Source organism: Pleurodeles waltl, chromosome 6 (assembly GCF_031143425.1).
Source record: "Pleurodeles waltl isolate 20211129_DDA chromosome 6, aPleWal1.hap1.20221129, whole genome shotgun sequence".
In the NCBI taxonomy this organism is placed as follows: Eukaryota; Metazoa; Chordata; class Amphibia; order Caudata; family Salamandridae; genus Pleurodeles; species Pleurodeles waltl.
In genome coordinates this window covers 93,791,905-93,814,805 of record NC_090445.1, presented here as the reverse complement: position 1 = coordinate 93,814,805, position 22,901 = coordinate 93,791,905, and the positions used below count along the sequence as shown (strand labels likewise).

Genomic DNA, 22,901 nt, shown 5'->3' with positions numbered 1-22,901 from the left:
AGGAGTCATGTATGTGGCTGCTTGTGCATCAGAAAATGACGCTAGGCTGATTAGCGGCAGAAATGTTGCCATTAACCTGCCTACCGTCATTTCTGTCACACAGCCTCCATTTCCCATATCGCCCCCCCCCCCCCACCACACGGCTAGTGTCATATTTTTTTACGCCAGCCTATTCTTAGCGCTGGCTTGCGTCATTCCTTAAATATGGCGTCTGGCTGGCACTGTAGAGTGACGCAAGCCGGAGCTAATATTTTTGCTGCAAAACTGCGTTAGTGCAGCTTTGCGGCAAAAACCATAAATATGGGCCTTTCTGTTTTAAAGATGGCTTCTCTATCTGCGTAGGAGGAGATGTATGCATGCACATGGATGCTGATTATTCAAAGACCCATGTGTATCATCATACACAAGATCAAGTACATCATCACATATTCCTCCAACTCCATAGATATCACATGGTTCAGCCCCATTTACAAACCTTAAGTACCTTTCTGTTGCCTTCTATATGACTTTGGGTAGTGCTAGGAATGGAAAATTTACAAAGTACACAGGGTTTTTAGAGCCCTATCTGTGTTTTGTTCCCCTGCTACTTTCATAACCTTTGTAACCGGAGTTTCAATGGGAACTAATAGCAAGGCAGAAGTAGAAGTTGCTACCCCCTGCTACCCATAATTGACAATAATGTGCATGCAATTTCTGGTAGAGGTTGGAATCATAGGAGACAGGTTTTTATGATAGTTCTTTGGGGATGAGCTCTGGTTATAAGGAGGCAGACCTTAGGAGGCACAAGGCATTTCAGTCTCTTCTGTAGTGTAATAGGTGTGTATTGGGGGCACCTTCATGGACACAGCAAGTCTTTTCAGCACATTTGCCTCTGATAAAACAAAAGACTTGTATTCAGTCAAGCTATTGAAGGCCTTGGTGTCTTCTGTGGCCTATGTGTCTAGATGATAACAGGAGGAATCTGAACCAGAATTTGGAGGACGAACATATTGACTACCAGTATATGGTATAGGTATGTCTATATAGGTACGTATAGATTTACTGATCTTAACTCCACTTCTACGTAGCTTTATGACATATATATTTGTCAAGTTAAGTAAATGCGATGTTGATATTTTGGCCATGATATTTTCCCAAATTGATATTAACATCTCAGTATTCTAGTAGAACACCCAACTGGTTTGTATGAATGTCCTTTTTTGTAGATAATGAAGAGCAGATTCTACATGGACTATTCTCCACTATGTGATGTGCATTTATTGCAGCTGGGCTTAACAAAGTCGATCATACTGTACATAAGGTCAGCTCGAGTTTGGAACATTTAGATGCAAGTGATAAGGCACGATTGGTGACAATGAAGCCAATACAACATTCCAGACCTAGAATTCATGATATACCTCAAATATTTCCCGTAGGGGGCGGGGAAGTTGGTTGGGGAGTTGACCTTTATCACAGAGTAAGATGTTTGGACTGGAGAAGAGCCCATGGTTCACTAGAGATGGTATTCCACTGGAGGAGTGAATTGATTGACAGAAAAGGCACAGCTGTTTTGGGTTGGGGTCGTCCGACAGATATTTACCGGCCTGCTTTAGAAAGGTAGTTTAGAAATGTTTTTCTTGCCAAGATATTGTCGACGCTGCCCCTCTCTCTTTAATCCGAATCAAACCTAGTTGTTTAAAAACTTTTTAAAACCTTTTCTTTTCGGAGCATGTTTCTCTGTTATCCTAGTTGCAGTCACAATGATTTAGCAAAGCACTAAATAAAAACTTGTGACAGTGCGCTATAAATACGTATTTATAATCATAATCATATAAGGTAGCACTTCTTAACCTGTGGCCCGGGGACTCAGGGGGTCCGCAACTGCTTTGAAAATAAAATAATAACAGATTATTAAAGTGTATGTTGGACATTGGATTACTGATTGAGTGGTGAACCCCTAGTTAAGCAGCTGCCATAATCTCTGTCAGGGTGAAACACAAGCAAACCCCAAATTTACCTGTGCTTAGCCCTCTGGTGGCTTGGCACTAAAGTAATTAGGCTTAACTTAGAGGCAATGTATAAAGTATTTATGCAGCACACAAACAGCGACAAAGTGAAAACACAAGGCAAGAAAAATCCCACACTAATTTAGAAACATAGAGCAACATTTTGACCATTTTTTGACACCAAAACAACAAGCATCCAATCAGTAGAACCGGAGATATGCAATTTTAAAGATTTCAGGTAAGCACAGCGTCTAAAAGCACAAAGTGCCATTCGCCATTATCTAGTTTGCAAGACCGTGTGAAAGTCACCAATTCAGGCCATCTGTGATTGAGCAAAGGCTGGATACAGGGACCAGGTTAGTCCAGCTGAAAGAGTTAACTGCGAAGTCCAGCACAAAGAATTCCGTTCATGGTGGTAGGGGTCGCGAGGAGCAGGGAGAGCATCATGGATGACTGTCGCTGTAGAGCGAAAAACCTGTGCGGCATCATAGATAGTTGGTGCTGGAGCTTCACATTGGTGGTCACCGCAAGCTGTCGATGCTGTAGCACAAACTGCAGATCTTGCATTGCTGGTGGTCACTGTGACATGAAGAGATGGGTTCACTGGAGCCTGCAGAACTTCAGGAGAGCTCAACTGAGGCCACACCAAGGGTCCAGGTTCTGAAGAGCACCACTTGAGGGTCATAAACTGACTCCAGCAAAGGCCAGAAGGGCTCAGGCAGGTCAGGTTGCAGTTAGAGGCATCAGGTCAGCTGGGAAGTTGCAAGGAGACTCTGAAGTGTGTTATGTCCCTATCACTCACAGCAGGAGGTCAGCGGACTGACCCCTGTAGTAATATCAGTCTGGGATGAAGGGTACAGGTCCAATCGTCCTTCTCACTGAGCAAGGCGGCAGATCATCAGAGTAGCAGGGCAGCACAGTGGCAGTACTTCTGGCAACAAAGCAGCACAGCTATAATTTTTCCTTATAATCCACAGGTCCAAAGGTGTCCTGAAGTGTTGGGTTTGAGGGTCCATTATTTATTCCTGCTGCCCACTGTTAAGTAGGAAACATTTGTAGAGAATTTCCTTTGAAGTCCTTGAAGTTTCCTGTCTCCATTGCCCTGGCTCCAAGCTGGCTGCGTGAACAATGCAGTAGTGATAAGTCCTTTGTGTGAAGTCAGGGCACAGCCTATTCAGTTGCAAGTGGGGTTGTACCCAGCTCCACCCCTCTATGCTGCCAGTTGATGGCCCATCCAGGCACATCTAATTCCTATATTGTGTGGGTGTCTTCGAGGAATAAATTAAGTCCAACTGTCAACTACACCCAGTCACTTAATCCAGGAATGGATATAGGCACCAAATGGTTTGGGCAGGAAAATGACAACTTTCTAAACGTGGCATCTTCAAAATTGTTACTTAAAATCCTACTTCACCATTAAAGAGGATTTATATTACAATTTCTGAGACACCAAATATGAAATGCTTACCTGTTCCCAATTGAAGGTTAACAATGTTTACAAGTAATAAGGCTACCCAATGATATCCGATAAGAGAGGTAGACCTTGCAGCATTGAAAAATTAATTTAAGAGTTTTTCCCTACCAGGATATATAAAAGTTAAAAGTACATGTCCAACTTTTTAAATGCACTGCACACTGCTCTGTGGGCTGTTTGGGGCCTACCTTAGAGGTGACTTATATGTCTTAAAGAGGAAAATGTAGGCCTGGCAAAATGTTTATTTTGCCAGGTCGAAATGGCAGTTTAAAACTGCAAACACAGACTGCAATGGCAGGCCTGAGACATGTTTAAAAAGGTTACTTGAGTACGCACTAGTCCCACTTTACTAGGGACCTAGAAGTAAAATAAGTAAGCTAATGAGATGTAAATCAATGTTGTCATGTTTAAAGGAGATAGCATAAGAACATTAGCACTGGCTAGCAGTGGGAAAGTGTGCAGAGTCCTAAAGCCAGCAAAAACAAAGTCAGGGGGACAGAAAGGAAAAATGAGGGAGAAAACCATTCCAACAATGTCAGGTCCAACATTTCAGATCAATAAGGAAGCAATATGTAAAAGTGAAAATGTAACAACTTTCTGTAAATGTTTAGGAATTTGAAATTGGAGGCTAAAAATTAAGTTATGTGGGAACAGTGCAAATACATCACTCAGAATATAATTTAGACTATGGGTGCCCTCAAATGAATTTAGAAAAGCTCCAAACTTACTATTAAATTTAACATTTTGATTTTTTTATATTTGTGAATTAAATAAAAAATGTAATACGTTTTGCATTTATTTTATGAATGTTTCTGTAATTGTGTGTATTGTTTTGTGGTTCAAATCATAGATATTGCTAGACCAGGGCCTAGGGATTCCAATAATGACTCACTGGGGGATGCTGGTATTCCAATAATGATTTTTTGGGACTCCTCAGATTCATGTAAAGATTAAGCAAGGTGTCCACAGACATCAAAAGGTTAAGGACCATTGATATAGGCAACGTTGTGATTCCAGTGGAGAGGAAACCTACCCGCCAATTATATGCATAGAAGGGGGTGCTTCCTCTCACACGAGAAACTCTCTTGTTTTGGACGTCACTCTGTCATGTCTTCAGTCTTTTTAAGCTCAAATTACATTTTCCTCTCATTCGAGAGATATCACAAAGGATTATCCACTCCCCTGAGATCTTCTCTTGCCAGTTATCAACACTGTTTATTCAAAAATAAATGGAAACAGTCACCACAACTGTAAACAGGTCTGCAGGACATTAAAATATCCTTTGTACAAGTCCAAAACAATCCCACTATACAGTGGATGAGAGTTAGCATGCAATACATTGGCAGATGCAGAGTGTGACCAACCGGGGAGTGTGCTGATGCTTTGTTGATTGAGCTCGTGATATGTTAGCATCAGCACAAATCCATCCTTCTATTTAATCTAAATATACCTTAGTGAAACTTGTGTATTTATATTTTAGATTGTGATTTCTGGTTCAGTCTTTTCTTTTTCCCATTCTCTCAATATATGGCCTCTAAATCCGTTTTCATTGTGTCCTCTCTCTGTAAAGCGTCTCCTTAGACCAGCGGCATCCGGTCTAAGTCCAGCAAATTTGGGACCATGCCATATGTCCAGGTTACTCACATGTAATACATTTGCATGCAGTAAATCTCAATGGAATTAATTTGAAAGTCAGTGATTTTTTTTTAATCTTACATGGATCCAGCTATCCTAATCCAAGGTAGTCACTGTTGCTCCAGGCTCTCACAGTCTCTTTCAGACTCTTTGGGGCTCTGTCAGTTCCACTTGTGTCCTTCCACCTGTTCATCTACTGTCTCTTTGCACTTCATTTTCCACCCCACCCTGGCACTGCCTATCAGGTAGGTCTCTGTGGAGTCTCCCACCTGGCCTCCATGTCATTGTGAAGCTGTGTTCCATGGGCCATATCACAGGGGGTGAACTCCCCATGATTGCACACACTGAAAACCACTAACTCTTGTCATGAGTCAAACCACACGGAACACATACTAGTATACTCAAAACGATGGGCCCTAAATGTAAGACATGTTGGGGGGGATCCTGGAATTCCTATCACTCACACCATAACTGATAAATCAGGTCAAACAAAAAGCCCTCAGTTACAAAGACCTCTCCAAAAACACCTTGACATTCCATGGCAGTGGATGTTTAGCCTTACTCAGTTACATGGCCTTCACATAGTATATTACAATTGGGCTGTGCGCTTCTGCTAGTGGGGGTTTGCCCTTCTGATATTGTCAGTGGAGATTTGGCCTCTTGCTAGTGTCAGTGGGAGGGTTGATCTGTAGCTAGGGGTAGTGAAGTACATTGATGGAAATAAAGGCATGCTGGTCCTACGTTGTGCAGTTCTTTGTATGCATGCGTGAGGAGTCTGAATTGGCAGCGTTTGTGTATCAACAGCCAGTGGAGTTCTCTGAGGTGTGGCATGATGTGTGTGTGATATGGGAGACCCAGGACGAGTCTAGCTGCGGCATTCTGGTTAGCCTGAAGTCAGTGGTGGAGGTGGCTGGAGGTTACATGAATAGAGTGAATTTACCGTAGTCTACTCTGTGCCTAGTGTTTATGGGGATCCATTTTAAAATTTTCCAGAAGATGCATAGTATGTGGAAGCAGGAGAAGCTGACTGTGTTCACCTCTGAGGCCATGTTGAGTTTCTTGTCTAGGATGTTTCCCAGGTTTCTTGCATCGCTAGAGGAGAAAGGAGAAAGGTGCTGAACCAAGCTCTGTTGGCCATCATGTGGTGTCCCAGGGGGAGTTCTTGTTTCCGAAAATCAGAACTTAAGTCTTGTCTGGGCTGAGTTTCAGGCAGTTGGTTTTCCTCCTTTCTGTTATGCAGGTCGTGTATTTAGTGAAGATGGATCTGGTCGTGGAGAACTTGTCGAACATTGAGAGGATGAGCTGGGTGTCGTTGGAGTAGGAAATGATGGCGATACCGTGAGACCTGATTATGTCAACAAGTGCTGCCATATAAATGATGAAGAGAGTGGGGCAGAGAGATGATTCTTGAGGGTCTCTGCAGAACATGTTCTCGGGATTTAATGTGTAGGGTGGGATTATGACTCTCTGTGTTCTTCCTGTGAGGAAGGAGTCTATCAATTCATGGGCCAGGCCTAGGATGCCTGTTGCATGAAGTCTTTTGATGAGGCTGGAGTGGGAAACGATGTTGAATGCGGCAGAGTGGTCCATCAATATGAGGGCAGCTGTTCCTCCTCAGTTTAGTAAGGTGTGCTTCTCATCTATGGCGGCGATGAGTGTCAGTGGGGGTTTGGGCCTTTGCTAGTGTCAGCAGGGGTTTGCCTACAGTACCTGGGGCCCTCTGTTTTAAAATTAGATGAATTCTGATCTGATGCCAAGTGGGGCGGATTGGGAGGAAACTGCTTTTAGGACTCAATGGATGAAGGACCCCCAAGCTCATCTATCCCACAAGCAGTCCTCAAGGAACAATGCACTACGTACTTACAAGTTGTAAAGTCTCAACTTTCTCCTCCCAGGACCACAGTTCCAGCAGACCAAGAGTGTGCTCACTGGTACTCTCTGGCAACTACAGATTGACATGAGCTGCACTGCAAGCTCGGGTCTAGTGTGGGGCTTTGGGCTGTGGCACTCTTGCTGATGAAGGTGCATTTTGACCGCCATTGCTGATACACAAGAGGGAACCAAGATGCTGTCCCTGGAAGAGTAGCTGGGTGAATGACCACAGAGGAGGAGTTTCTACCTATCACCAGTTACACAGCACCTATCTTTATTGCTTTGAATACATTTCTACAGGAGGACATATATACAAGGGAGTTAGGCAAGCAAAGCACCCCTCAAATGATTTGCCTACCCCTAGTACTCAGGTAAATACACTAGGTTGAGGTACAACACTGAAGAAAAAAAGCAGCTGAGTTTATCCGTTCTGTGGTCAAGGTGTGACATTCAGTGACGTAGATGCTTTCGGACATCTGCAGAGTCCTGTTTTCTTTTCAAAGGTGTTTGGGCGCACAACACTGTGTTTGGGTTTTTGTGTCTGAGAATGAGTTTGGGGGCATAATGCTGTATAATGGGCTGGATTTTGACACAGTAAGGTTGTATACGGGTGGGTCCTATGGCTGTGTATACATTTTCTGATCAGGGGTTATGTTTAGTTGTTGGAGCTACAAGTCTACCTATATTTGGTCATGAGTTTGATTTCTATCCTCTTTACATGGCTTGTTCAGGATTTTTCAATTCCCCTGAGAGATCTCCTTCATGGAGAGGTAGTCTCGGGAAATGGGTAAAGACCTTATATAACTTTACATAACTATGTTCTTCCACTTCATCTATTATGCTTCTGGTACAAATGCCAGAGACTAATGTTCTTTTTTGTGTTTTTAGGTCTCACCTGAGAAGGTGCATGTGATGATCTGTTGATCCCCCCAAAAGAAATATCTAAGAAAGGAACTGTTAGACCTCACATTACTTACCATTGGTTGGTTACATTGTCAATTTTATTTTCTTCCTTTTCATTGGTGAGCATGTGTCAGTTATGGCTTCGCTTTGTCCTGATATGTTTCTTTTTCTTTCTTGAATTTGGACCAAGTACTGATTGATTTCCTGATTAGTGTTCCGCTCTGCTTGCACGCAGATTGTGGTACTTTTCTTTTTTTGCTTTGGTTGCAAAACAAGTTCAAATCATCAGAGTTGAAGTTTGTGCTATTTAAAATTTCTTATTAAAGGGAAAAAGGAGTATATTATAAATTCTCATCAATTCTGTTCTTCTGAAGATCCTTTTTTCATTCAGTAGCTTAGTATAAAGCCTGTGTTCTAGCTCCCTCTCACAAAAATGTAAAATTAGTCAACATAGCGCCTTTAAGACCATTTGTAGTCTTTAGCAGTCAGAATAGCCTGGAATACCTCTACCTACAATCAACACAGAAGATATCGATACATGCTCATGGCAACGTTTATGCTTTAAGATTCAGTACGTAATGTATGATGTCATTTCCTTTCTTCCTTTCTAGGTATAACTGTTAGCGTGTCTGACCTTAATAAGTAAACTTACAAGGGGACGCGAATAGGTCGATGAACCTTTAGACTCGCAATTAAGATGTTCCCACCATAACTCCAGTACATGCAGATCAATAATCTATAATCAATCCATAACGTCAATAATCAATAGCATTAGTAATTAATGGAGTCAGTAATTGTCACACACCATGACCTCTCAGTCATGAATAACCACACCTTTTAGTATAAGTTAGAATATTTATTTCCCTATATTAACAATGCTAAATTCACGTCAGATAACCTCAAAATCAAATGATAAACATACAGAAACATCACTAACTGTCCAAAACGACAAAATAAGTGTAATCTAATCAAAGCTTGAACCAAAACACATTCTACAGTTATGGTGTAAATTAATAATAAAAACAATTGCGCAAACGATATCACATACATTTAGATTCAGCAAAAAAAGACATCAAACGCTATTCCATTTAGCAGACTTTCATTAGTGGGGAAATCCTTATCTAACACCAGATTAGCATCGGCATGTTGGGCTTTATGCAAAAATTTAGTAAACACAAATTTGGAAAACATCTAACTATGGCTCTATCAAAATAGTGTGGTTGGTACCTAGAAAGAAAAAGCAAAACAGTCTTAAGAAACACATCAGTAGTAATATACCTCTCCTCAAGTGGATCGGCAAACTACGATAGTCTTCGTCATTAGGACATCAGTTCAGTCAGCAAGGCATCAGGATTCATCATCAAAGTTCAGAAAATGCAAAGTCTTTAAGCAATTCGAAAGAATAGAGGTAAACCCGCAAGAAGAAAGGGAGAATGGTGAATGATAACTGGCAGTTTCTTCTCAGTGCAGTCCGGCTAAGTTAGATTCCCTAAAACTAATTCCCAAGTCCCTATTGGTCAAGGGAATGCATGTCCACACGTTGCCCAATAAAACTAAAACATCAAATCTATGATTTCTACTAGTACTCCATTCACATGTCGCAGATTGGCTTCTCTTGTAATGTTCTCATCATCCGGCTCGGCAGGTAACAATATTGTTCCAGCTTATAATGCAGTCAGTGTCTCCATTGTTCTCCTGAGGAAGTCAGTCTTACACACATTACACTCATAATGTTACATTTAGCAAGAACAGCATCTTCTAGCAATCAGTTCTCATGACAAAGACTTTTACCTATGAGCACATTTAGATAGCACAGTGGAAAATCACAGTTTAATTCTCTGAACAGCCCTTTTATTAAACGTTTAAGAAATTCAGCTTGACGTGAGGCCGTGCAACTAGGCCAAGACCTCCGCTACATTAAGACCTACAGTCAATAAAACTAATACATAATGCATAACCCCTAATATGATGTATCACTACATTAATCAAACATATTTCATATTAATAAGCCATTGATAAGTATACTTTGTGAACATTGGTGGCCACTCATCATGATCACACTTTCAAATGCGTGCATTATTTTTCTCCATATTATTACATTTACTACTCAAATACCTTACTTACATGAATACTCATTAATAATTTATAATAATACACCTGCTTCAGCACAACTCCTTCCTGTTCCCCCTGGTGGATTGCTGGATGCCCTTCCTAGGTATGTCTTAATCTACTTCCTGGAATGTTAGACTAGCTCTGTATATATATATATATATATATATATATATATATATATATATATATATATATATAGAGAGAGAGAGAGAGATTCCCAAACAGTGCACAGCCACACCGACACGGCGGCACAATACAGAACTCTTCCAGTCGGGCATTTGCATATCCAGAATTTATTAGGTGAATGTTCCACAATCCCCAGAGTGCAAAACAAGGAGATAATCAGGCAGACGCGTTTCATCTGTATGCCTTCTACTGGACCTCATACACAAACACAATGGACACCAGTTTATCACGTGATCCTTGTTTCATTGCAATGGTCCCAAAACATTGGCCATGCAAGATTACTTTATGGCCAAACGCTGCCACCATTTTCCTCTCATCGTTGTAATCATATTCAAATTAAATTGACTTTTTTCCTTTTCTCTTTCTCTATTTATGGATCATCAAACTCCTCTTCATTATTTTCCCTATGTTTTTCCATTTTCCATTTAGAGAGAAGCATATATCCAATTCCAATATAACAATCATGAACATTTGAGTCCAAATCTTTCCATGAAGGATATTTCTCAACTTCCACTCTTATTGATAGCATCTCCCTAGTACAAATATACATACAAACAATAATCAAAAGTGTACAATGCTTCAATAAATTCAGATGAAATCAGATTAACAGGAATATATAATATACCCCCGAAATAAATTCACATAATTCACTCAATTCATGCATAAATCTACACATGTAAATCTTTTACCTGATAGAACATTATCAATATCAATATTGGTAAACCATTATTGAAGCGCATACAGTGTTTACAAGTTACCAATCAATTCCATTTCCGTTTCTCTTTAACATTGCCCATCCCTCTATTCAAATAAGTGTGCAACTGCCCTGTGCAAACATTGCAAACCATAAAGTGCATAATGCAATTGTAAACACAATACCGTTTTGCACCATACACTTGTAAACAATATACCCTGCAAACAACACCACCATTAAAGTGCATAATGCAGATATACCTTGTAAACAACACCATTAAATTGTATAACACAGATGTTAACAGTAACCAATCATTGATAATGCAGATGTAAACCTTAACCAACCTTGAAAGCGCGTAGTGCAAACACAAGCATAAAAAAATGGTACATTAAATTGCATAATGATTCCCTGAGCACTTCATAGATCAAAAATTACGTAAAACACTGTCAATCATTAAAGTACATTATGGCGGTCATTCTGACCCTGGCGGTCAAAGACCGCCAGGGCGGAGGACCGCGGGAGCACCGCCGACAGGCCGGCGGTGCTCCAATGGGGATTCCGACCGCGGCGGTAAAGCCGCGGTCGGACCGGCACCACTGGCGGGCTCCCGCCAGTGTACCGCCGCCCCATTGAATCCTCCAAGGCGGCGCAGCTTGCTGCGCCGCCGAGGGGATTCCGACCCCCCCTACCGCCATCCAGATCCCGGCGGTCCGACCGCCGGGATCCGGATGGCGGTAGGGGGGGTCGCGGGGCCCCTGGGGGCCCCTGCAGTGCCCATGCCACTGGCATGGGCATTGCAGGGGCCCCCGTAAGAGGGCCCCTAAATGTATTTCACTGTCTGCTGCGCAGACAGTGAAATACGCGACGGGTGCAACTGCACCCGTCGCACAGCTTCCACTCCGCCGGCTCGATTCCGAGCCGGCTTCATCGTGGAAGCCTCTTTCCCGCTGGGCTGGCGGGCGGTCTGAAGGCGACCGCCCGCCAGCCCAGCGGGAAAGTCAGAATTACCGCCGCGGTCTTTCGACCGCGGAACGGTAACCTGACGGCGGGACTTTGGCGGGCGGCCTCCGCCGCCCGCCAAGGTCAGAATGAGGGCCTATATGTTCTGAAGTTCCATTTGATTAAATAAGTCCCCTCTATCCATTTCCTAACCCTATCCATATACTAACCCTTTCAATGTCCATACATGGAAGTAATATACTATCAATCTTGATCAATTATATACATATATAGTGACTCTACATATCCATATAAATATTTTTTATTAAAGAGAATAAGGAGTATATTATCAATTCTCATCATTTATAATTAATGGGGTACCCTACTTTCTAAAAATGCTCTTCTCTGTCTCCAATTACTCATAATTCCTCACGTTTCAAGGTCTCAAGGTCAAGGTCTCAAATGCTCATAGTTTCCAATTAACCCCAGGAGGAGGAATAAAATCTTTGTAAATGCTCAAATTTCATCCCCAAAAAAGTCACAAGAAGGGAAAAAAAGGAGGGGGAAATGGGGGGGTGGGCTAGAGGGGGGAAAGGGAGGAGGAAAAAGGGGGAGGAAAAACAAGGAGGGGATAAAAGGGAAAATGAAAAGAAGAAAGAGAAAAGGGGCACATTTTCAATATTCATCAAAGCACAGCCCAACCAACCTTCCACAGGGAAACTAAAGCCCAATGGAACTCAATCAATCAAAAGCACTCATTAAAGATGAACGTAAATTCAATGTCCGAATTATGGCCCCAAGGACCTTCTGTCCATAAAGATAAAATGAGTCGCAATTCTTGTCTCCGCAGCTCCTTTTCTCTATCTCCACCTCTTATATGAGCTCTAATATTTTAATATCATAATACCCAAAAGTAGCCAAAGAGGGTTCATGATGTTGTTGCATGCCATGGGATAACTCCTATCTCCATTAATGATGGCCATCATATGCTGTAAAATTCTTATTTTTAACTTCTTTAATGTGCTCCCTACATAAAGCTTGTCACATCCACATCTTAATACGTATATCACATGGTCTGTATTTCAGATAATTTGGTCATTAATTGTGATCATTTGACCCTCAAAGATTCAATAGTTCTTACAATTCAGGCCATACTGACAAGCTTTGCAGGAGCTGCATTTGCCAAAACCATTCATATTGTTAGACAACCAGTCCCAATCACATCTCTCACTTTCAAAATGACTGGATGTTAACAAATCTCTCAATGATTTTGTTGATATATATATATATATATATATATATATATATAAGACGACTGTGGCCTTGGCTGTCTTCCTTTTTGTGAATTTGCAATATATGTATTTTCCGGAAGGAAAGCTGTTAGATATGATATATATATATATATATATATATATATATATATATATATATATATATATATACATTTATCCAGTGCTTAATTTGTAAATAAAAACGTGCCAATGCCCAAAGCTCTCCTCTGAAACACGCGACTGCCGCAGTTAAATGTGCGAACATGGAATACTGAGGCAGTGTGATCCTGAAGCCATCTCGGGCCTCTTCAATCCATTTACAGCTACTTCTTTCCCCTTCAGCTCACTCTTAAGCTTTCTGTTTTCTCCTCTTGTGGTACTTTTTAGTGTTTCTCTTCCTCCGTCTCTCCCATATCTGTCTTTTACTTACAGTAAATGGTTGAGGCAGAAAAATAAGTGCCGGCCCTCAAAAATAAATGCCCGAGACCGGTACCGGAAACCACCGGCTCGTATTAAGCCCTGTATTTAGCCCAGAAGGCCTTTGATCATCAGGCTTTCTTGGTATGAGCCGATATGTTGTTTTATTGTTTTCAATTGCAGATTTGTCCTGGTCATGAGTACAGTCAAGTATTTGGCGAGGAGCCACACCGATGTCCAAAAAAAACATAAACCAATTGCATGGGCTGGTTTGCAAGTTTTCCAAACTCTGCCAAAGGAGCAAAGTTGAAATTGTGAGAAAAGATCCCGAGCAAATATGATCTGTAGAAAAAAATATATATCTTCAAAAACCCACCAAAATCACTTCGAGAAAAACAGCTTGTAGGATTGCTGCAGCAGGCAGTGTCTTGTGAAGATTGCACAGATTTTGCACATAATTTAGAGTTTGCACTCACGACCACCAGTTTGGGGATTCACTGTCACAAAACTTAAAAATATACTTAGAATTTGGTGCATGTGAATTAGAAATCGCGCACCAGATTAGTTTACATTTGATTGGTATTCAAGCCTAATTATGTAATTGTTGCATTTTTAGGATTTATTTCTTTAAAACTATGAGTTTGGGGTTGTCATTTTTACAGTAAAATGGTTTGTTATTGTTTTTTTTTCTTCTAAAATGGGCTCTGATATATTTAAGATACTGACTGTAAAGAATTCCATTTGAGTATCCCTCTGTAGATATAGAGTACCTGTAAAACCAAATTATCCGTTGGGTAAATGTTGTTTTCTTTACTCATCATAAAAACAGTATCTGCTTTTGTTTGTGATCTGCATTAGTTGCACCATTTTTGCCAGTTTGCTTTTATGGCTTAGCCTTCCTCCCACCGATGAAGGACTATAATGCTTCTGTCACTAGAGAGGCAAGGGAACAGGCCTCAGTTCTCAGTTATGTCTCTAGTAATGTTAGCACCACAGCTGCTAGAAGCCTATTGGCTTGGAAAGAAGCGCTGTGAGGGTTTCTTGCAGAGTTGCATTGTAATTGTTTCCTTCACCTTTCTGGGTGATATGTAGGGGTTTTGCTCCTGTGTGTATGGTGATCTGTTTTGGTTGCTGAATCAATATATTTTCGTTCTTTAATAATTCTTCGTTGGGCCTCCCCAGTTGTGCTTGTTGAATTGTTGTATTTTAGTTCAGGTTTTCCTTTGTGCTCCTTTCTATTCCTCGTGGTGTACTTCCTTAGCCGCTCTTCTATGTTTCTCGTGTCCACCGGGGGTGCGCCTATCTGGTAGCCTGTGGTGCATCAGACCCACCGCCCGGATCTGAGCTTCCGCTAGGGCAGCAGCTGAACTGGTTGCAGTCACATGTAAATAAGTCATTCTGATATGTTGCATAATGATGTGCTGTTTAAAGATTGAACATCCAGCAATGCTGCCTTGTGTTGGCTGCCTGAGCCTGCCCCGAGGGGATGTAAAAATAAATCTGATGTAAAAACCATGTTCTGTCATAAAGAATTCTTCAAAAAAATGATGCCTAATCTTTAACGCGCTTGCTGTTTGGATTCGCAGTAAAGAAAGCTACGGCCTATTATGAATACCAATGACCTGTGAGCTCCCTGATGTGTTGTACGGTGGGAATTCAAGGGGCGGGATCAGCTGGGTACACAAGTGAACGAACAGTGCATTGACTCGTCCGCCGGTGCCTCTCGCGCCCCGAGGTGCGCATGCTCGTGTGCACGTGCAGCATCTTCATGAGCACTGAGACCACTGTTAGCTTCCTGAAGACCCTCTCCAGGAACAGTGGGGTTTCAAAGGGAGTGTTTCATTTCAGATACTTGTGAGATTATCTAACGCCTGCCGCCTGCCTACCACATGGTTTATGTTTACATCATTGTGCATGCATAGGTCGCAGGCTCGGGTCTAGCAAGGGGCGGGTGGGCCAGGCCCACCCATACATGACCTTTGGCCCACCAAGTCACGGCAAAAGAGGCCATGCAGAAGGCACTTGTTAAGTGTGTCCGCCTTCTCTATTATTGTTGCTGTCTTTAAAACTACATCTGAGCACTGAGTGTTGGGGTAGAGATGGGTTAGCCAACAAAATTAACAGGGAGAGCCCACGAGCATCAGCTCTCTGGCTTTACTCTAAGAGCCCTTGCACGAGCCGAGCCCTGAAAATGTTTACTATGTCAAACATCACAACAAACCACATAAATAGTCTCTCCAGAATTCAAAAAAGTGTATTTCTTTAACACATGAAAGCGTTCAAATGAATGTCACAACGTAGTCCTGCACTGAAAACCACCTATTAAAAGTGATACTTTTTGAAGATGAGCTTAGAGTCATTCCTGTCCCTGTTGTGAAACTGGCGAGAATGCCATTAGTGATTCAACAGGCAAGACAGTTGTCACATGACCTCTGGTATGTGGCCCAGATTATCACAGAACAACATTAATCTATTAAATAAAACACATTATGTTTTTGTATAGTTGGTTTTCTGATCTATGTATTTGAATGGGCTTTCATGCGCAAATATGAAGAAAAATACATTTTGGTGAAATAAAATATTTGCCCAAAATCAAACAATTTAAGTGGGGAAGCTGCAGTTTATCTAAGTTTTAGGTATTCGCTTTGTACAAATCAGCCATGAAATGGCTATTAATATGTCTCTCTTTTTATGTTAATGCTTTGCTTTTAGCTCTTTGTGCCACTTTCTGCAGATTTTATATAGTGCAAACTCTACTTGGAGGGACTAAAGCACTTTATATGAACACCAGTTACATTCCACAAGGTAACATTAATTTCTTTCAGGCACTGGAGATTTGCCCAGATCACAGGACGTTGAGCCACCGCCAAGGCTTGAACCTAGCTTGCTCAGCTTGTTCAAAGTCTGAAGCTTTCGTCCTAACACTACGTTCTGGTAGATTGAGTGTAGCAGGCAGAAGGTACATGAAAGCTTGGCTCGTTATGGACTCGAAGTTTCAACAGTACCTCAAGCTGATCCAGAGCCAGGCTTCAGGCTCAAGATTCGATCGAGGTTTCAGTGAGTCCCCATCTTTAGTTGGGAGAGTGGGGACAGAGGTTTACCTGCTAATGATGCAGCAAGTGCAGTGGTACCAGGACCCAGTTCTGTGAACGGCCTTCTGTACCTCAATTATGGTCTGTGTGGGGGTTCTGAGAGTGTTTATCTATTTCAGTTTGTGTAAGATGCATGTAGTAATATACTGCAGGATGGGGCGTGCATTATACTATTCAGATAGTAGCGGTGCATGCCTCATTGGATGAGCAGCCTCTAGCGCGAGGGAATCATGAATGTCCCCCAAAAATTAATGTGGAATTACAATACCTGAAAGAGTAAGAGCCTGATTCACAAAGGTAAACTTAAATTTTTGTGTACGTTTACTATTATTTTGTATTCATGAACTACAAGTGTACTTTAACTAACAATAATTTTACATCTCTGGAGATGCCGCAGTGGGGATGAAGAGTTCCGCACAAAAAACTTTTATGCAGTGTCTGCCATGAGTGCGCACTAGCTACAGTCATAAAATTACTATTTGTACAATTAAACTTGTAGTTTAGGAATACCAAAAAAATAGAAAACTTACCAAAGTGTAAGTTTATCTTTGTGAATCATGCTCTAAGTGTGTCTGTCTGATTTCTGCCACATGTTGGGGTGAAGTAAATAACTGTTATCTCAAGAAAGATATTGTTGTGCTGGCAATTAAAGAGGAAGATGCCACCTGATTACTCTAGCTAAATGTGAACTATAGTAAATCAGTTGACGTTTAACTTTTTTTGAAACTTTGAAATTATTACATTAAATTAGTTAATAATGGGAGCAAATGCACCTTACTCTGGGTACACAACAGACGTCTCCGTTCCTCCCACCTCGTCCTCGCAGCCATCCCCAAGATCCGGAGTACAGCAGGAGGAAGATCCTTCTCCTACCCAGCAGCCCGGACATGGAACACACTTCCCCTCAAGCTCAGGCAGACCGCATCACTGGAGCAGTTCTATTAATAGGGCTATGTAAAGTGTCAGTTAAAACGGCATAATCTTGCCTCACTCCCAATATTTCTTATTTGAAATTTTCAAATTACTGCCATTTTGTATACTGCGATTTTTCACCTCTAGCAGTAAAATATTAAAAGAACATTAAGCACAATGCAGCAGACGTCTAGATGTAAGTGTCTGGAAGCTGTTGTAAGTCAGAAGTTGCAGGTGGCCAAGGTTAACGACACAGACCGCATATACTGCTAAACCTTAAACAAGTGTTGGTCATCTTCATTTATCACATAGTACCAGTGGCGGCCCCTCCGCTATGGCGGAGGAACGTCACCTCTCCACCAACAGCAACCGCTGCAAATCCTTTAAAGATGAAAGGATAATAAACCAAGTTTAGTATACTTTCGTTGTTGAAGGGGCGGGGCATTGGAGATGACGAGCACACAGGGGAATGCTAACGCTGCTCCGAGCAGCATCAGGATTGGCCGCAGGGCAGGCTGGGAGCCTGTGCCTGCTTGCTGCTGAGGAGACAGAGGAGCGGCGATGCTACGCGGCGTGCAGGTACGTTTTCATTAAATGTATTTTGTAATTTTATTAATATTCCCCCCCCTGCGTGCAGCCCCGTCCCCTGTATCCCTGCGAGCGGCGACTGCATAGTAATCATTCTGCCGACCCTTTCAAAGTCTGTTGGCGTCCAGAGAAATGACCAGCAAACTTCGAGTTCCTCCTCCCGGTGTGAAGAACTTACCACACCCCAGGCCCAACTACTGGAGTACTGGATTTAATATGTACGGCAGCTGAGATGAGCAATGGAAGATACCCTCTTTGTCCTAAAATACTGCAAGGATATAAGAGGCGTCCACTGTTCTCTGGTGCAGAATTTAACAGATTACAGGAACCCCAAGGCGCTTGGCCTGCAGTTTACAACACTAGTTCACATTCCAGAATACAAGCCATCGCATTGTATTGATTTCTGAAGGATTTGCTGTTTTCAGAGTGTTTGTCAGTCTCTAGCTTTTGTAAACTAGCTGTGTTGGACGTATATACTTTTAGAATAATAGTGATTATATGTAGTGAATGTTCTTAAAGTGCTGGTTGTTACAGAGAATAGTAATACGAGAACTGCAGTGCAAGTCTGAAGTCCTAGAAGAGGAAATCCAAGGTGATTTTACCTACACTCTTCCCTACTGTTGGCATATGTTTACAAATAGTGTCAGTGCAGTGTTTCATGCTGCCCACTGACCCATAATATGAAGAGCTCTCAGGGAAACAATTGCAGATGGTGGCCTCGGAGGGGCTGGGTTTATTTATGTACCTGAGATGTTCAGAAAGAGGATTATTCATTTGTTATGAGGCACAGACGAGTTGTTTAAAGTTTTTGTTTGTTGTGAGTTGTAGCCTTTCTTTCTGGCTTCCCTGGTGGGAACTGTTGGTTTCGCAGTGCACACCTAGGTTAATTGACAAAAAAACAGGCCCTCTCCATCTGTCCGCCCAAGACCTGCAACGACATCCACGAATCCATCAAGAGTGGCCCAACCCTGGTTTAGGAAAGATCTGGAGGCTGAGTTTAAAGAACACTACATTCAGGATGCTGTAACAGTACATGTCAACTCCCTGAACTCAGCTACACCTCCAATGACTCACAGACTGTATTTTTTATTTGTATACAGTGCTCTACTGCCTTAGGCTAGGGTTGTGCTACACAAAAACAATCTAATCAGATGTCGCAATGATCAGGATAAAATCTCAGTCCTAATGCCAGAGGCGACTGGTGAAATGTGAACTTTGAGGGGTGTAAAACTCGTTCTTGACTTGCACAAAGCAAGTGGGTGTTATTGAATAGGAGCTCATGGTATAACAAGGGTGCCATTGGCCCTAAGTCAACCAAGGAAGATGGGTCCCCTCTCCCACCTCCCTGGTTATATACAAAATCCACTGTTGCAGTGCTGAATGCACCTCACAAGCCTAAGGCCAATGCCACTGCACCCTCTGCACTGTTCACAACTATACCCCTGTGGCTGCTATTTGTATCGTGGCTAGACAGAGTCCTCAGCGTGGACTAACTAAACCTTAGGCAGAACTGTAGGTCTAAGAGTTGAAATATAGCTGGTTTTTAAATTATAAGTAATGCCACTGGAATTATGCGTCACAGAGGACCAAATTATGCAGCAAGAAAAAATAGCTTATGTGACATAATGACTATCATTTTGTGATAGTATTACCTCATTACGTTTTAATTTTTTACACATTAACACTATTTGGACTATAGATAATTCACCTTGTTAATACAAGCTGACATCCAAATACAGAAATAAGGTATTGAATTGGGGAACTCTGAAGTCCTCTATGGTTTACAAAAATGCCAGTTTGTAAAACATTACATGGACATTTCTTTACTGGTGCCAGGCAAAGAACAAACCAGTTAGGCAGAGGTATGAGTACTTGGGATATAAACAAATTTCATACTGATGGAATTTGAGAACACGTAATATGATGATAATCAATGAAACAATACATCACAGGGAGATATCAATCAAGCCCCCTTCCAGCATCACTTATTTTTATTTTATTTTTAGCCATCTTGAACTTTATGTATGTAACACACTTGCACCCATAGTAAGCCACACTCATGCTTTCAATTGGTTCTGCTACAGTATGGTGCATTTCATTCTCCCTCATAGGGTTGGTCTGGCTGCACTAGGTTTTTGTTTGATTTTGTGAAAAACAGGGATGCAAACCAGTGCACCGAAATGCATACACCACTTGTTTGACCGACTGACAAGGCTAATGTCTGCGGCAACTTTGAAATAAGTGCACTGCATTTACTAGGATGCAATGGGGTGGACTGCGCTGGGATGAGAGACAGTGTGTTCCCTCCCCCCTTGTGTTTAAAAGGCTCCCTCGAACCAGAGCGCACCTGGGATGCACCTGTGTGTCTGTGGAGTGGTAGTGTGACCTGTGAAGACTTGGGCAGCTTGTAGCAACCCCAGATGACTTTTATCTATTCTCAGCAACTTCTGCTCTCTACTGATGAAGGGCTAAACCCAGAAACACGTGCCTAGAGAATACACAATACCTGCACCAACTTTGGTGAAAAACTACAGCAACTTTGAAGTAAGCGTACTACATTTATCAAGATGCAATGGGGTGGACTATGCAGGGATGAGAGGCAGTGTGCTCCCTTGCCCCTTGTGTTTAAAAGGCTCCCTTGAGCCAATGAGCAGATTAGCTCCCCTGGGATGCACCTGTGTGCCTGTAGAATGGTACTGTGACCTGTGAAGACTTAGGCAGCATACCAGCAACCCCAGAGGAATTTCCTGTGTTTTCTGATACTTCTGCTGTCTACTGATGGAGGGATCAACTCAGAAATGTGTGTCCTGAGATAACAGCACTACTTGCACCAACTTTGGTGAAAAACTGCACCAACTTTGAAGTAAGCAAACTGCATTTATCAGGAAGCAATGGGGAGGACTGTGCAGGGATGAGAGGCAGTGGGCTCCCTTCCCCCTTGTGTCTAAAAGGTTCCCTTGAGCCAATGAGCTGACAAGCTCACCTGGGATGTACCTGTGTGCCTGTGGAGTGGTACTGTGAACTGCGAAGACTTGGCAACATACCAGCAACCCCAAATTACTTTCCTCTGTTCTCTGTTACTTCTGCTGTCTACTGATGAAGGGTTAAACCCAGAAATACATGTCTAGAGATAACAGCACTACCTGCACCAACGTTTGTGAAAAAGTACAGCATCTTTGAGGTAAGCAAACTGCATTTGCCAGGATTCCATTGGGTGGACTGTGCTGGGATAAGAGGCAGTGTGCTCTTTCCCCCCTTATGATCTCTATGAATGTCAGTCTCACCATAACAATGACTGACTGGTTGTCTACCTGATCTGTATGTGAGTATGGAAAGGAGAAGAGGGACAAACTAGAGTTAGGGTGCAAAAGTAGTTCTAGGAATGAGAAATAGGGTAGAGGAAAGAGTAAAGGGCAGGTACTGGTTGAATGGGCGAGAAACACAAAGATGAGAAGGAGTGATAGAAGGGAAGATGGAGAAAGGATTGTACATGGTGAGAAATGAGGAATGGAAGTGAAGAGTACAAGGAATAGGAGCTGAGGGGGAAGAGGTGGGAGAAGGAAGGAGATGAAGAAAGAATTAAGTTAAGACATAAGCGATATTTTCTATGCAGTGGAAGAAAGGAAGAGTCAGACAGGTAATCATAGAGAAATAGAGAAAGGAGGAGTGAAGTGAAAGGATCAGAACGGAGATGGAAGAATAAGGAAAAGGGGTTTGGGAAAAGTGCACTTTTTGATTAAAAGAAGGAGCTTGGCTCCAAAATTAATTCAAATGCTTTTTTTCCCCATCTAAAGTTACAAATAGGCCTGGGTGGAGTTCACAGGGTTCGACTCAGCGGAATTCCGCGGAGTTGATTAAAACTCTGTGGAATTCCGCAGAGGTGGAGGTCTGTGACCCTCGGAGTCCTGAATGCACCCGATCTCAGAAGCGCAAAGCATGGTCAGGCCTAGTTAGCCAGGCCCGACCTTGCTTAGCGCTTCTGAGATCGGGTGCATTCAGGAGAGTACCATAGGCAGTGAAAACTGCTTTTTCAGTCCTTGTTTGTGCACCACTGTGCACAAGCAATGAAAAAAAAGAAAGAAAATAGGAGATGAGGACTTACCTGGGTCCTCGTTGTCTTTCCCCCAGCAGTCTGTCTCTCTCTCTCTGCCTCCATCTGACTCTTGCTCCGCTGCTGGCAGAGGGAGGCCTGGCCATCCCTGGATCCATCGCCTGTGCGCACTGCAGCCCAGTTATGGGCTAAACAGCCCAAACGCTGACTGTCTGCACTTGCCCTGTGTATCCCATAACTGTGCTGCAGTGCACACCGGGTGAGCTTCACTCCAAGCGGAGCACTGAGTGCCAAAAACTCCATTATCTCCACCAGTGGAGTGGAGCTGCCCGCCCACCCCTACTTGCATACTAAAAAAAAGGAAAGATGAAACAAAAATTAATTATACACATGGTGGATATTTAAAATGAGCTATTTGCCCCTTCGAATATAAATAAAAATGCACAGAAGGGACTATGAATTCAATTCCAACTTTGTCATTAAGTTGTGTGGCTTGTGGCAACATAGGGTGAATAAATAAATCATTCATGCTTAATTTCTCAGCCTTCACATGGAGTTCCACTTCTTTTGCTTTTGTTTTTCAAATATTTGACATCAGTGTTCTTCATTATTTTGTTTATTTTATTATTTTGTATTTATTTTGTAACCTTTTGAACTTACATCTTCCATATTAGGTGAATAAACATTGATATTTCATTCAAGAGAACTGCAAAAGGTACTTTAAAGGAACCATCATTGCTTAATAAACAGATAAAATATAAGGGTTAAGT

At 42.1% G+C, this 22,901-nt stretch overlaps 1 long non-coding RNA gene across 1 annotated transcript in view; it reads right to left on the bottom strand.

The window, feature by feature from the left end:
- The window catches only part of LOC138301865 (uncharacterized), a 131,657-nt gene extending 109,184 nt beyond the window's left edge, over positions 1 to 22,473 (bottom strand). The window contains exon 1 of the long non-coding RNA XR_011205130.1: positions 22,183 to 22,473. This is a non-coding gene — a long non-coding RNA (uncharacterized lncRNA). The remainder of the gene's footprint in view (positions 1 to 22,182) is intronic.
- Between the last annotated feature and the right edge of the window lie 428 nt (positions 22,474 to 22,901).